Source organism: Glycine soja, chromosome 4, assembly GCF_004193775.1.
Source record: "Glycine soja cultivar W05 chromosome 4, ASM419377v2, whole genome shotgun sequence".
NCBI lineage: Eukaryota > Viridiplantae > Streptophyta > Magnoliopsida > Fabales > Fabaceae > Glycine > Glycine soja.
Window position 1 is genome coordinate 19659052 of NC_041005.1, and position 9520 is coordinate 19668571.

Sequence of the window (9520 nt, forward strand, 5' to 3'; positions counted from 1 at the left end):
CCTGGAGAGGCTTCAAAAACAGTTGTGGGATGGTCAATGCCATCAGGTATAGGGGATCATCGACCACATCATCCAGGCTTTTTGGAGGTTTTGCTGGAGACACAACTGCTTGTTGATCAAACATAGTTAATTAACAAGTTTTGATTATAGTGAACAAATTAATTGAAAAAAGAAACATATAATCAGAATAAAATACATGTTCTGATAAACACTTCACAAGATGTGTTGGCCAAGCAAGAAAGGTGTTAAGTGTCTGCCCCACTAAGGTAACCTCGTCAGTGGGTACAGGAACAAAAGCCTCTGCATCTTTAACCTCCTCAACACCAACCTTGACTTGGCCATGGAACAAAGGGATGTTGTGAACTGTTGTGGATCCCTCATAAAGTCTTCCTAGGGCAACCAGGCAGGAAGGATTTTCTTCAATGTATAGCCCGCATTTGTCTGAGTCACCCGTCCCTGGATCGTTCCCTGAGGGAGCAACACAACTCTCCTTTGTGCTGACACGAGCACCTGAGGGACCAACCTCTGGCTCCGGAGGTAGTGCAAGTCCCTGTGATTGCATCTGAGACTGAAACTGGGACTGCATCTGGCTGAAGGATGCCATCAGCTGTCGAGTCACTTTTTCTGTGATCGACTCCTTTAGTTGGTCCTTGATTTGTTGGGTCAGCTGTTGTAGGTCTTCAGGAGGCATGGAGGAAGAACTGCGGGACGTTCTTGGAGTCGATCCAAAGTATTGCTTTATGGTGAAATCGGCTCCAATAGCACGAACACGGTCAGGGTGCTCTGGTCGCCCAATGGCAGCAATCAGGACATCCTGACGTCCATGGGGGACGAACAATCCCTGTGATGTCTGCTCGTCCAAAGAATCCTGTACAGAACACATATTTGTCCAAGGAATTCACAGAATACACAAAGATAATTACAATTATTAATTAAAAATGACTTACAATCTTGTCAGCTATTTCCTTTGCTGCCTCAGACATCATCTGTCCAGTTTTCTTCGTGCAGGCCATCTTCCACTTCACGTGGCATCTAATGGGAGTGGAGGGTCAATGACGCCCTCAGTGCTTCCGGACTGGGCAGCTTCTTCCAGTCTTTTCTTTGTCTTCTCACCCATGAGCTTTTATTCTAAATATTCATAACCCCCACGAGACAATACGTGGGGGGCAATGTTTTGCTTCTGGATGGCCTGTGCCTTTTTCCGCACATCTTGCAAAAGTTTAACATTAATGAAAATGATTATTACAATGAATTATAAGAAGTGATTTTGTTGTGGAAAACAACTAAAATGACAAAGTACATACCTCCCATAAGGAGTCTTTGCGGGTCTGACAAAACTGGGTCCATTTCTCATTGCTAATGCCGTATTTTTCACAGACAATGTCGTCCACACCGTCCTTGCCGGCTGCAAGTGCCCATTTCCTAGTCAAGTCAGATTTAAACTGCCTCCAGCACTCGCCGACAGTTTGAAGAATTTTCTTCTTTGTCCTACTGTTAGAAGCTTCAGGGATTTCAAATTCCGCCTGACAAACAATAAATTAGGTTTTATTGTAAGTAAATAACAAATTTAGACTACTAAAGAAAATCAACGAAGAAAACTCAAATACCTGAATATCCTCCCATATCAAATCCTTCTGAGCAGCAAGAACTTCCTTCCAGGTGTCATATTTCACGTCGACCTTATCACGAGCGACAATCCCTAAATATATTCTTAATTTCTTCTTGTGGGGACCGTCGGCCTTGCCGGTAGAAAGATCGACGTTGACCACAGGTCTTTCTACCCCAGGTGGTCTAGTGGCCAATGATTGTAGCCGTGTCGCCTTGCGTGTCCGCTTCAACGTAGATGGAGACGTTGATGCATCTACAGGAGGAGGAGGAAGAGGATGAGGAGGCGAGGCAGGTGGAGTAGCCATGACCCTTTAAAGAGAAAAAGTTGAGTTAGTTAATATTATCAAAAAACACTGTATGAGTTATGAAAATGAATATACCAAAATGAAATACTATATTAGAAAATTACGTTAGACGATGTTAATTAATTCTCCTTCATCATGATCATTACGATTAGCATGAACGTCATCAGCTTCTTCTTCTCCGATGCTGTTAGAAGTCATTTGTGTAGACAAAGGACTAACATAAGTGTCCATGTATGAATCATCATCTTCTACATTAACACCAATTATTTTCCCATGTAGAACCACATACCACCTTTCATCACAAGAGTCTTGCACATATTAATAATAAATTTTAATTTTTTTACGATATAATTGTTTTTACCAACATTCTATAAAAATTCTATAAAAGTTAAACTCTATTATTAAAAATATTTTTTTTATTTTCAAATTAACTAATATCAAATAATTTATATAAATGTGTGTTATATTTAAATGATAATCATGAAATAATAAAATTAAAATTACGAAATTCATTTTAAAAATTTAGTTTAATTTTTAAATGCTTACCTTTTGAATTTATTATTGTTCATTAATTATTATATTTTTTAATTAAAATATAATTAATAACGCAATATATGATTTTTTTTAAATATATAAATAATTAAAAAAAGTTTATATTAACATCGGTTAGTTGAAAACCGATGTCGTTAAGCACTTACAACATCGGTTTTCAAATAACTGATGTTAAAACTGAATTTAGTGTGATTTTAACATCGGTTATTTGAAAACCGATGTTGTAAGTGTTCAACGACATCGATTTTCAAATAACCGATGTTAAAACTGAATTATTTTAACATCGATTATTTAAAAATCGATGTCATTGAACACTTACAACATCGGTTTTCAAATAACCGATGTTAAAATCACACTAAATTCAGTTTTAACATCAGTTATATGAAAACCGTTGTTGTAAGTATTTAACGACATCAGTTTTCAAATAACCGATGTTAATAGGGCGATGTTAAAACTCATTTTTTTAGTAGTGAAAATATGCTAATAAGTAGGTAAAAAAATGTAAGGGTTCAGTTTCGTCTACTATCGATTATAGATTTAATTTTTAGCATTGGTTTTATCTATTTAAAAGTTTAACTTGATCTATTAATCAATTTAAAGATGTATTTTATATTATGGTTTTTACATAAGTCTAGATAAATTATATTTTTTATAAATTAATATCTATAAATTAGTAAACTAAAAAAATAAAACAAAAAAACACTAGTTTTTTTTTAAGAAAAATGGCAAACAATTTAATAAACTAAAACAAACACTTTATTTTTTTTAATGTAACAAAAAATTAGAAAACTAGTTAAAAAAATTAAAAAAACAAAACTGAAATAAGTAACAAAAAAAATTAAAAAAATGAAATAAAAACAAACTTACATCATTGATTCCGCGGGAACCCAAGTAGTAAGGTAGTTCTGAAGGAAGAAAAAAGACATTGTGAAATCAGTTAAAAAAAACAGAACGAAGAACCGATTTCTCACCTGTTGGATCAAATGGCCTCGAAATAATTAAGGGGGAGTTGAATTAATTATGAACGTGCCTTGACTAATTAAAAATTTATCCTTCTTAATGTTACTAGATTCAATTAGGTTTTACTACTAAGTTATGAGAAAGTAAAGAACAGAAACAATAACTTAGACAAAAGTAAAGCGGAAATAAAAAATACACAGCGGAAAGATAAAGAGTGTAGGGAAGAAGAAAGACAAACACAAGATTTATACTAGTTCGGCCACAACCCGTGCCTACGTCCAGTTCCCAAGCAACCACTGGTTCTTGAGATTTCCAATAACCTTGTAAAATCCTTTACAAGCAAAGATCCACAAGGGACGTACCCTCCCTTGTTCTCTTTGAACAACCAAGTAGATGTACCCTCCACTTGAACTGATCCACAAGAGATGTACTCTCTCTTGTTCTCAGTATTACAACCCAAGTAGATGTACCCTCTACTTGTACCACAAAGGATGTATCCTCCAATGTGTTAAGACAAAGAATTCTTAGGTGGTTAGTCCCTTGAATCCTTGTAAGGGGAAACAAAAGATATCTCAGGCGGTTAGTCCTTTGAAATCTTTTGTTTAAAGGGAAGAGGAAGAATCAAAAGAATTCTCAGGCGGTTAGTCCTTTGAATCTTTTGACAAGAGGGAGAAGGAAGAAACAAAAGAATTCTCAGGTGGTTAGTCCTTTGAATCTTTTGGCAAGAGGAAGAAGGAATGAAGAAGAAAAATAACACAAGTTTTTGGCCAATGAACTTTTCTTGTATAAAGAAAGTTTTGAACAAAAACTCTTAGAAGAATGCTTTGAATGAATGAAAGAAATCTGAAAGTTGTCTATTTAAAATTTGTGTCATGGTCACATATTTATAGTCATTTGATGACTCAAGTTAAAAGTTTATGACTCTTGGCAATTTCTTCAAAACTAGTCACTTTTTAAAAGTTGTGACTCTTTTGAAAACTAGTCACTTTAAAAGTTGTGACTCTTTTGAAAACTAGTCACTTTAAAGGTTGTGACTCTTTTGAAAACTAGTCACTTTAAAAGTTGTGACTTTTTAAAAAATCTTCAGAAACAAGTCACTTTAAGAATTGTGACTTTTGGTAATTTATTTTTCAAAATACGTCACTGGTAATCGATTACCATTGTAGTGTAATCGATTACACATCAACAGATGTGACTCTTCATGTTTAAATTTGAAAACCAACGTTTAGAAACACTGGTAATCGATTACAAGTATTGTGTAATTGATTACACAAGTTTGAAATGATTTGAAAATGTTTTATCATAAGTTGTGACTCTTGAAATTTGAAATCTAACATTTTAAAACATTGGTAAATCAGTTTGAAAAGAATGTTGGCTACTGGTAATCGATTACTGCCTTCTGGTAATCGATTACCAGAGAGTAAAACTCTTGGTAAAATATTTTTCTTTGAAAAATTCTTTTGAACAAAATTGTGATATTCAATATTTTGAAAAACTCTTTTAATATTTATCTTAATTGAGTCTTCTCTTGATTCTTTACTTGAATCTTGATTGAACGACTCTTTGATTCTTGAAACTTGCTTTGATTGAACAAGTCTTTGATTCTTGAAACTTGCTTGACTCTTGATTCTTGACTTGAGTCTTTGGCATCATCAAAATAATCTTGGAAGCATTGCTTCCACATCACCTTACACAGTAATTTGTATCATTTGTGAAAATAATTTTTAGGTTGTATTATGTGGATAAATTTTTAATATTTTTGTATAATTGGGGTGAAAAATTCCAAAAACACCCTTATTTATATCACATTTTGTTTCTTATTTAGGGTATTTAAGTCATCAACTTTATATACATATATGTTTAAGTTAAATAAGTTTTTTATATCTAGAAAAAATCAGATGTTTGGTTTTATTATTTGTAATATTTTGTTTAGGCTTAAATATGTTTTTAGTCCATTAAATTTGGATAAATTTTTAGTTCTTAAAAGAATGATTTGTTTTTTTTAGTTGCTCAATTTTTTGAAAAGCTACTTTAAGTCTTTCTAAGTTCAATGTGTTCATGGTTTTACAATTTGAAACTATTTTTAACTGGCAATTTTTTTTTTATTTTGAAAAATGATTTCTGACAATTTTATGCCGTCAAAATATTTGACTCGTACGATTTTGAAAAATATTCTGACAATTTTTTTTTTTTACAGATTTTGGCTTTTTGTTATTGCCATAAATCATCCTTAAAGAAATTTAGTTAAAAAAAATTGATGGCGACAAATCGCTACAAATTGTGACACCATTAATGCAAAGAAAGAGAGAGACTATAAATAGATTTTTAAAAATTTGAGGGACTAATAAAAACAAATTCTTTTTTGAAGGACTAAAAAAATAATTACCTAAATTTAAAGGACTAAAAATATATTTAAACCTTTTATTTATTTTTAATCCTTAATTTATATAGTCATGAATGTTAGCCCTGTGGGTTAAAAAAATTTACATATGTTGCTCATTTTTAGTCCATCCCACGGACTAATATTGATTGTTACAAGTAAATGATGGACTAAAAAATGGACAAACAAATTTATAATTAAGGATTAAAATTAAAAATTCTATAGGAATAAAAAATTTATTTAACCTTATCTTTATATTTTATTTTCAATTTATTTTTCTACACACGTAAAATTGCACCATTAAAAAATTGCTCCTTACCTTCCACTTTCTTTTCCTTTAACTTTTTTTCCTAAACTAAGCATACCTCTTGTAACATCCTAAAATTTCCTTCTCAATTTATTTTTCTAAACGCGTAAAATTGAACTATTAAAGACTAGACAGTGAAAATTTTGCATTGTGTAATTTTATTACATATCTATGTGATTTAATTTATTCTCTATATGATATTAATTGTATAAATTTAATATTAGTTATATTTATTTTTAGTGTAAATAATTTATTTAGTTAGTTGGCGGAAATTTGAAAACTACCTGAATAAAATTTCATATGTAGCAAAATTGCATCGCACACTGAGCAGTAGTGTAATTTAACTCTGTGAGAGTGTTCATTGTGTGAGGATCACTCTAGGTTTACGTGTTCCTAGAGAGATTAACATAATAACCTAGGCAATTAAGATAAGATTTATTAGTTTTGGAAAAAAAAAGTAAAAATATCCATTTTTCTCAAATCCTCTCTCTTTATTTTTTGGTAGTTTTGCAAAAATCAAAACTACCCATTTGTGGTATAGATTGACATGTTCAAAATGGCAGCCAAGGGGGTCATTCAAGTGTCACAAAGCCTTGTCAATTTAAGACTACATCATAGCTTATTGGTTCTCATACCCTAATTTCGTCCGGGGACCATTGTTGATGGCATGCAACCTTTGCTTGACCGCTTCGAGGTACTTGGCACCCATTATTGCACAATACGTGAAGTTCTGTAACGTGTCGGAAGTCAAAAGAAAACATTGTTGCACGATCCGTGAAGTTCCGTAACATGCCGGAAATCAAAAGGAAGCATTGTTATGCAATCCGTGAGGTTCCGTAACATTCTGAAAGCCAAAAAAGGGATGATTACGTAATCCATAAGGTTCTGTAACATTATGGAAGGAAAACAAGTATCGTTACGAAATTCATAAATTTCCGCAACGTTACGGAAAAAGAATCAGCAAAAAAAGGCAGGGGGTGTATTTAGTAAACAGGGGGGTGCAAATAGAAACCAGACCCACTTGGGCCTTCCAGGATGTTCCTCCAGAACTCCTCCCTCATTTTCCTATAAATAGGGGGAGGAGGGAAGAAGAAAAACGTTCAGCCATCCTGGTATCTGAGGATCACTTGAAATTAGTGAAAAAAATTGTTTCCGTGAAGAAAATCCACGCCGAGGCGCTTCCATAACGCGTCCGAAATATTTCCGTGGGTGATTTCGTGAAGATTTTCTGCCATCTTTTGTTCGTTCTTCGTCGTTCTTCGGTCTTCAACCGGTAAGTTCCCGAAATCGAACTTTTTAATTCATTTTATGTACCCTTGGTGGTCCCCACTTGTTTCGCATACTTTTATTTTCATTTCATTTATTTTCCGTACCCCCTTTTGACGTGCTTTAGTAATTTATTTAAGTCATTTTCTCGCCTAATCAAAAAATAAATTAAATTTCCACCGATCATTTGAATTGTAATATCTATTAATTTCTGTTAAAATGAAATCCGACCGTTCGGTCGTGCCGTAACCACGTTGGAAACCAAAAAAGAGGTAAAATAATAATATAATATTAAAAAAATATATTTTAGTAAAATAAAACAAAAAAAATCAATCGGACGTTTCTCTTTGGGATTCTTCTTTCTTAATTGAATTGACTAATAACTAAAGTGAAACTAAGGCTAAAATCAACTCACAAAATCAAGCTTTATCCGCAAAAATCACTGAAAAAATGTTTTAAGGTCCAACGCCTCAGCTTTTCTCACCAAGTAAAAATGGATCATTTTAAGGTCCAACGCCTTAAATGACTACCTTCCAAGTAAAAAAGAATCACTTGATTCGCCCCTTTTGAAAGAACTACGTAGGTCTGATTTCCTCTTCGATGGAGGGTACATAGGAGCAAAAGCCCCGCTTTTGTCGACCTCAAAAATAAAAAAGGAAATAAAGGTTTAAATACATAATTTCACACAATTCTAATCTAAGGCTGTTGTCCTTTGGGACAAACGTGAGAGGTGCTAATACCTTCCTCAAACGTAAAGATAATTCCCGAATCTGGAATATTCTTCATGACCAGTTTCCTTTGGTTTTTCTAACGTTTTCCTTTCAATAAACGTTGGTGGCGACTCCGCGCATTTTCCTCCTTTGGAAGACGCACCCGTGAGCCTCGCTTCGCTCGCCCGCAAAAAGGTAGGTTGCGACAGTTGGCGACTTCACTGGGGATTGTTTTGTGAGTTAGGCCTATTTTTAGGAAAGTGTGGAATTATGAAACTTTGTGTGTGCATTTTTTCTTGAACTGTGTAAAAATAATAAATGTTGTCTTTTCCACATTTTTACACTGCATTCTAAGCACCCACGGGTTTGAGTAAAAAAAAAGAGGGGCCCTATACCCAGGTTCATGGAAATCTAAGGAGTGGAGGTGAATCTATGGTCTCTTTAGAGTAACGCGTCACTTTTTAATGCATACGTTGGGGCGCCGCAATGCCTAGAACGTAGTATTAAAAAAATGGATCTTTTTCGGTCTCGTATATGTAAATTACCACTTGTTTTTCTTTTCGTTTCATGCATGTGCATTGCATCATTCATATCAGAGCCTTGATTCACCCCTTTTTAGGTAAATGATGGGGACAAATCAAATCGGAAAAAGATTCTATCAAGTCAAGATTAAGGGCCTAGATGTCACCAGCCTTAAGGAGTTAGGGCAGTTGATGGGTCAGCTCCAGCAGCAAGCTTTTCGCAAAACTTACGGTAAAATCTGGGACCTAGCCATGATAGAAGTCTCCACAGAGGCCATTTCCTCCCTCACCCAGTATTATGATCAGCCGTTGAGATGCTTTGCCTTTGGGGACTTCCAGCTGTCACCCATGGTGGAAGAATTTGAAGAGATCCTAGGATGTCCTCTAGGGGGAAGGAGACCATACCTCTTCTCAGGGTTCTATCCCTCATTAGCTAGAATTTCAAAGATAGTCCAAATCTCGGCGCAGGAATTAGACCATGGAAAGCAAGTCAGAAATGGGGTGGTTGGAATACCGAGAAAATGTTTGGAGGCAAAAGCAAGAACCTTGGCAGGTAGAGGCGAATAGGCCCCGTTCATAGATATTCTTGCACTGTTGATCTTCGAAGGAGTCCTCTTTCCAAATATGGATGGGTTGGTGGATCTAGCAGCGATCGATGCTTTTCTCGTCTATCATGACCACAAGGAAAGCCCGGTTGCCGCTATGCTAGCCGACCTATATGACACCTTCGACCGAAGATGTGAGAAGAGCAGTACGAGGATTGTTTACTGTACTCCAGCTCTTTATGTATGGTTGGTTTCACACCTTTTTCGCCAAGAGGTGAGGCATGCTTGCCCGCTAGAAAGCCACTGTTCATGCACAGAGAAAGGAGGGGCAAATTGGGACCAACTCTAAGCAAACAAAGAAGGAGC